Source organism: Microtus ochrogaster, chromosome 18, assembly GCF_000317375.1.
Source record: "Microtus ochrogaster isolate Prairie Vole_2 chromosome 18, MicOch1.0, whole genome shotgun sequence".
NCBI classification, from domain to species: domain Eukaryota; kingdom Metazoa; phylum Chordata; class Mammalia; order Rodentia; family Cricetidae; genus Microtus; species Microtus ochrogaster.
The window spans coordinates 5,923,271-5,928,433 of NC_022020.1; positions in this window are offsets into that span (position 1 = coordinate 5,923,271).

A 5,163-nucleotide genomic window follows, 5' to 3' on the forward strand; every position below is an offset into this window, starting at 1 on the left:
CTCAGGAGGAGTGAGATGTCACAGAAGCCAGGACAAGGACCTAGCCTCAGGAGGAGAAAGCTGGAGAGATGTGGTCAAGAGATGAGGGAGTCTCAACTTGAGTCAAAGCTGAGAACGCTGCTAAGGATTTTCACGAACACTACCCTAGAGGTGTGAACCCAAACCACAGCATGTGGGATGGAACTGGGGACAGAGGAGTGAGGTCAGCAAACAGAGCTACCGCTCTTGGGGCAAAGTTTTCTGTGGACAGGAGAAAGCTGGAGAATAAGTTTGAAGCTGGGAAACAAACTTCAACTTTCACTATCAGTCTGGACACAGAGAAGGGAAACTTCCGCCCATACGAACCTGGCTTTGAAGTTCTGCAGTCTTAGCTCACGTGACTTTTCTGCTGTCTTAGCTTATATTGCTTTATAGTTCGGAACTGGCCTCATAAGTACACGGTGTACTTGTCTACTTCAGACACTCACCAAAGATCCATCAACTCATCGATGAAACTAGCAGACAATCTGCACCCAAAGAAACTTTGAATCCATGAGTTACAGTCCCCAATCCTGAATTCCTGCTTTGAAAGATTTACCTAGAACCAGACCCAAATCTTACCTCTCTTTCCCACTCTGAACCATGCCCAAACTTTGCTGTTCTTTTCTACTCCTGAACAACTCAAACTTCGTCTTGTTGATGCGGCTACTGGGGACTTGAAGGGCCACATACAACAAAGGTGAATGGAGAGAAAGCTTCTGTGTTTTCTAAACAGGGCAGATGGGGGGGTTTTTAAATCCAATGGAGAAGCAGGTTAAGTAACTTAAAAAGACATCCCTGGAGTTCTGAAGAGAGAGAAGACTTGGAATCGAGATGATCCAAAGCAGGGGGTTAATGTCAAAGAGGGAAGGCGACACTCCTCAGCCATGAACAGAGGAAATGGGGCGGAGGCATTCACCTGACACCTTCTGCTCTTCTTTCAGCAAAGTGTGAGGCCCCTCTGAGCAGAAGAGAGCCAAGACCTGAGACACAGAGAACACCTGTCATAATTAGGGGGAAGGGGCTACAGGCTCCTGAGAAGGTGTGTATTCCTAGAGCTGGTGTGGGACAATTCTGTATTCTGTCAATTAAGTTTTAAATAAATGCTGATTGGCCAGTAGACAGGCAGGAAGTATAGGTGGGACAACCAGACAGGAAGTAGAGGTGGGGCAATGAGAACAGGAGTATTCTGGGAAGAAGGAAGCTTCCTCCGCTGTCCTGCCCAGACCACTGAAGAAGCAGGATGTGACCTGCCCCACTGAAAAAAGTACTGAGCCATGTGGCTAACATAGATAAGAATAATGGGTTAATAAGCCTGAACTAATGGGCCAATCAGTTTATAGTTTTATGGAGACCTCTGTGTGATTTCTTTGGGACTTGCTAGCTATGGGAACAGGGCAGGACAGAAACCCCAACAAGCCTGGCCCTCATATTACATAGAGCTGCTGGAGATAGCATGTCCTGTTCTATAACTTCCTGAGTTAACAGATAACGAGGGCTTCTGGGTTACTACATTCCCATCTTGCCTTGGATATAGCATTTCCAATAGATTTTAAAGACATTAAATACATTATTAGTGTTGGGATGATCCAAGGCCTATGCTCAATAAGCAAGCATTCTGCAACCAATCTGTAGTCCCAGCCCTTGGTTTTCTGAGACACTTCCACACCTGTCTAAAGTCACCTTACACACAATTTACTCTGTCACCTAAAGCCAATCATGAGGATGAGGGTCACAGGGACAACAGTGACATTTGCTGTTTGGTTCCTGTAGTGGTTTGAATGGCAAATATCCCCTCAGGTATTTGAACACTGCCCTCTAATTTGGTAGCACTATTTAGGGAGGTTGTACCTTGCTGGAGGAAACCCATCAGTGGGGACAGTGAAATGATTAAAAAACGAGAGGCAAAGAGAGTACCTTTGCCAGCCTCCCAAGGTATGCCCCTAAGAGACACACAATAGAGTTAGTGCATGAGGTTTACTGGGGGAGGGGGAAAGGAGTGGGGACATGAGAGAGGCAGACAGACAGGGAAGAGGCAAGAAAAAAGAAAGTCAAGAGAAGCAAGAGACTGAGCTGTGCCTGGTGGACACTTCAAAGGGGTGTACATGTCACGCAGCTGCTGGTGGAGGCAGAGGCAGGCTGGGAAACTCATTCTTCCCCTTTGATTATTATAAAAAGATGAGGAAATAGGAAGGGGTGGCGGGTGGTGAGGCAGAAATGGGGGCACCATGTTCTTTAGAGTGCTTCCAGTTCTCTGGGAGTGTCAGCATCTTTGAGGGACCTGAGAAAGCTAAGATGCTGGGTACTTCCTGGGATAGCTGGCTATTCCAGTCACTGTCCAGGCTCTGTGAGACCACCCGGTACTAGAAAACTGCCGGCTCGGTTCAGCAGTCTGGGCCACTGGGGCAGCCTCTCTGAAGCTGTCCTGGATGAAGATTTTGAGGAGACACTTGGACTTGGTAGGATGCTGGCAGAACAGACGATAAAGTTAAGTTTAGGAGGAATTTTTTTCTTAGGTCCTGGAAATTGAGGCAGAAGAGTCCCAAGACCAAGGAAAAGTGGGAAGGCTTTGAACATTCATAGCCTCACCCCACTTCCGGTTTGCTCTCTCTGTTTTCTGATCTCTCAGCTCCCTGCTCTGGCTGCATGCTGCCATTTCTCCTCACCATTATGGTTGTGGTGTTAATCACAGCAGAATAACTAACACAGTTACTATGTGTAGGTAAAAAGGCAAAGTGCTACACACACACACACACACACACACACACACACACACTTTCTCCACTTAATTCTCTCAATAAAGCAAAGAGGGAAAATTACCTTCCCCCCTTTGACAGCGTAAACTCAGTGAGTTTAGACTCTATGCCAAAGCAGATGCCCAGGAAGCTGCTCACCCCCAGAGGCAGCCCTGGCCTCACTTTATCAAGACAATGGGCAAAGACCATGGAGGATGAGGAGACAGAAAATTCTTGAGGAGGAAATTCTGCTTTGCTACTGAATAAAAATGAATTCTTTGTCTAGGGACAAGGTAGAATTTACTCCCACAGAGTTCCCCCAAAAGGGGTAGGGAGTTGGCTAACTATAACCCAAGCTTCCCCAGGCGAGTCTGAGCAGAGACTGCCCTTCCTCTGGCTGTCATGCAGCTTTCTTTCAACTTACCCACACCTTAGGGTCTCAGTCTCTAAGGCTTCTTGAGGTGTCCTCCCCAGCTTTAACTGGCACCCAGTGTTTTCTGTAAATAATGTTGCTTCCATACTTGGCTCTACAAGGCAACTAAATACAGGATGAAAGCCTGGAATCTCTGCTTCTATTTGTATCTGCCTCCTGTACTCTGGTCCACCTGTTCCCTCTGCATGGAGGAACCTTACTCACTCAAGATGTAGATGCCTAGTGCACTTGGGCAAGTCACTGTCCTAATCCTGCAGTCACCTTTATCCTAGAGATAGCAGGGTCTATAGGCAAGACAGCCTACACTCAACAACAATTTACAGTGGAGAGGCTAGCCCTGCATAGATCGTCCTGTAAGACCCTAGGCTAGCCCTTGGAGAGATGGTCCTATAACACTCTCTGGTGCCCTCTGGGAAAGACAGATTACCTGAAGGTCTGCAACACAGGACCAAGGCAGAGACAATGGCAGGCAAGGTCACACCTTGGCCAGAGCAGAATTTAAACACACCATTTGGCCTGCCCTGATTCTTGTTAGAACAGGAGTCTGACTCAAAAGACAGTGGTCACTTTAAAAGGCCAGATCCCACAGTCTGAAGAGACCAGGCCATGCCTCCTGGTAGCTCTCCCTGGAAGAGAGTCAGGAAGCTGTCAGTGAATAGCCCAACAGCAGCCCCTGATTTGTGGTCCCAACCTCTCCCTGGTTCCTCCAAACTCTTCTTCACCTACCCTATGTTATACTAAATCACATGGTGTGAAGATTCTGGCCACCCCAAAAAGGTCATGAAAGGCCAGATTTCTTTATTTTGGGGAATTGATCTAGAGATTATGGAGAATTTGGTGTGTGTGGGGGGGTGTCCTCCAAAGCTGCTCTCTGAAGAGTCCACTCTCCCACACCCATGCTTACTTTTAATTAAGCTCTTTTTCAGCCTTTAGTGGGAAAAGTCTCCTTCATAGATATAGTGGCTCAGTGTCTCAAGTACTGAAAGCAAGTAATTGTTCTGTCTGTCCTTTGTGTCATGTTACAGCAGTCTTCTGCCTTCTTCCACCATTTTTGGATTGGGGTATATAAGCATATGGAAAATAAATGTAGGTGTACTCTTCAGTATTCACTGGATAGCCCTCCCGGCTCTATCCTATGTCTCTTGATTTCTATCTCCATTCCTCCTATCTAATTTTTCTAATCCACATGCCCCACCCTGACATTGTGAACCCTGCTGAGTATGGACCCCAACAGATGTCACCTCAATGTCACACCACAACAAGGTAGTGTGAGTGTGTGTGTAATGTGCGTGCTGTATGTGGTGTTTGTATAGTGGGTGTGTGGTGTGCACACACGTGTGTATGGGTGTGAAGGGGCAGCAGAATGTGGAAACTTGGTGATATCTACAAGCACCTCATCTTCTCACAGCCCTCATGCATGGGCAGCTACCTACAGACCCTCTGACTCCTCCAGGGTTTTTCTGGTCCTCAGGGAATGATTAGATTCCAAGTTGCTCACAACTCAGCAATTAAAACAGTGATTATATAAGGAGCTTTGGAAGACAGATTGGGTGGGACACTGTTTAAGGCTCCTCAGGGAAGAGGAAGAGTGTGTCTTGGGGCTGTTAAGACACACTTGAGGAAGCCACCTGACAGCCATGGTTAGTCAGGGGTGCCTGAATACAGGATAAATTATTAAGAACAAGTCGAGTGAAAAGTCAGAAAAGAAAGAAGGGGTTCTGGAAACCTCTCCTGGAGAGGAAGAGGAGTTAATTAGAGTCAGTTGTATCATCTTACTTGGGGATTTGATGGTAAGAAGGGATGAATGCATCCCAAGGTCAGGGTATGTGGTCCAACTCTTGACATGCGACAAAGGAAACAGGTTGGACATTACTGTAAGTGCAACTCCCCTGTCCTCCGTAGACAGCTTCTCTGATGTCTGCAACTCCCCTGTTCTCCATGGACAGCTTCTCTGATGTCTGAAACTCCCCTGTCCTC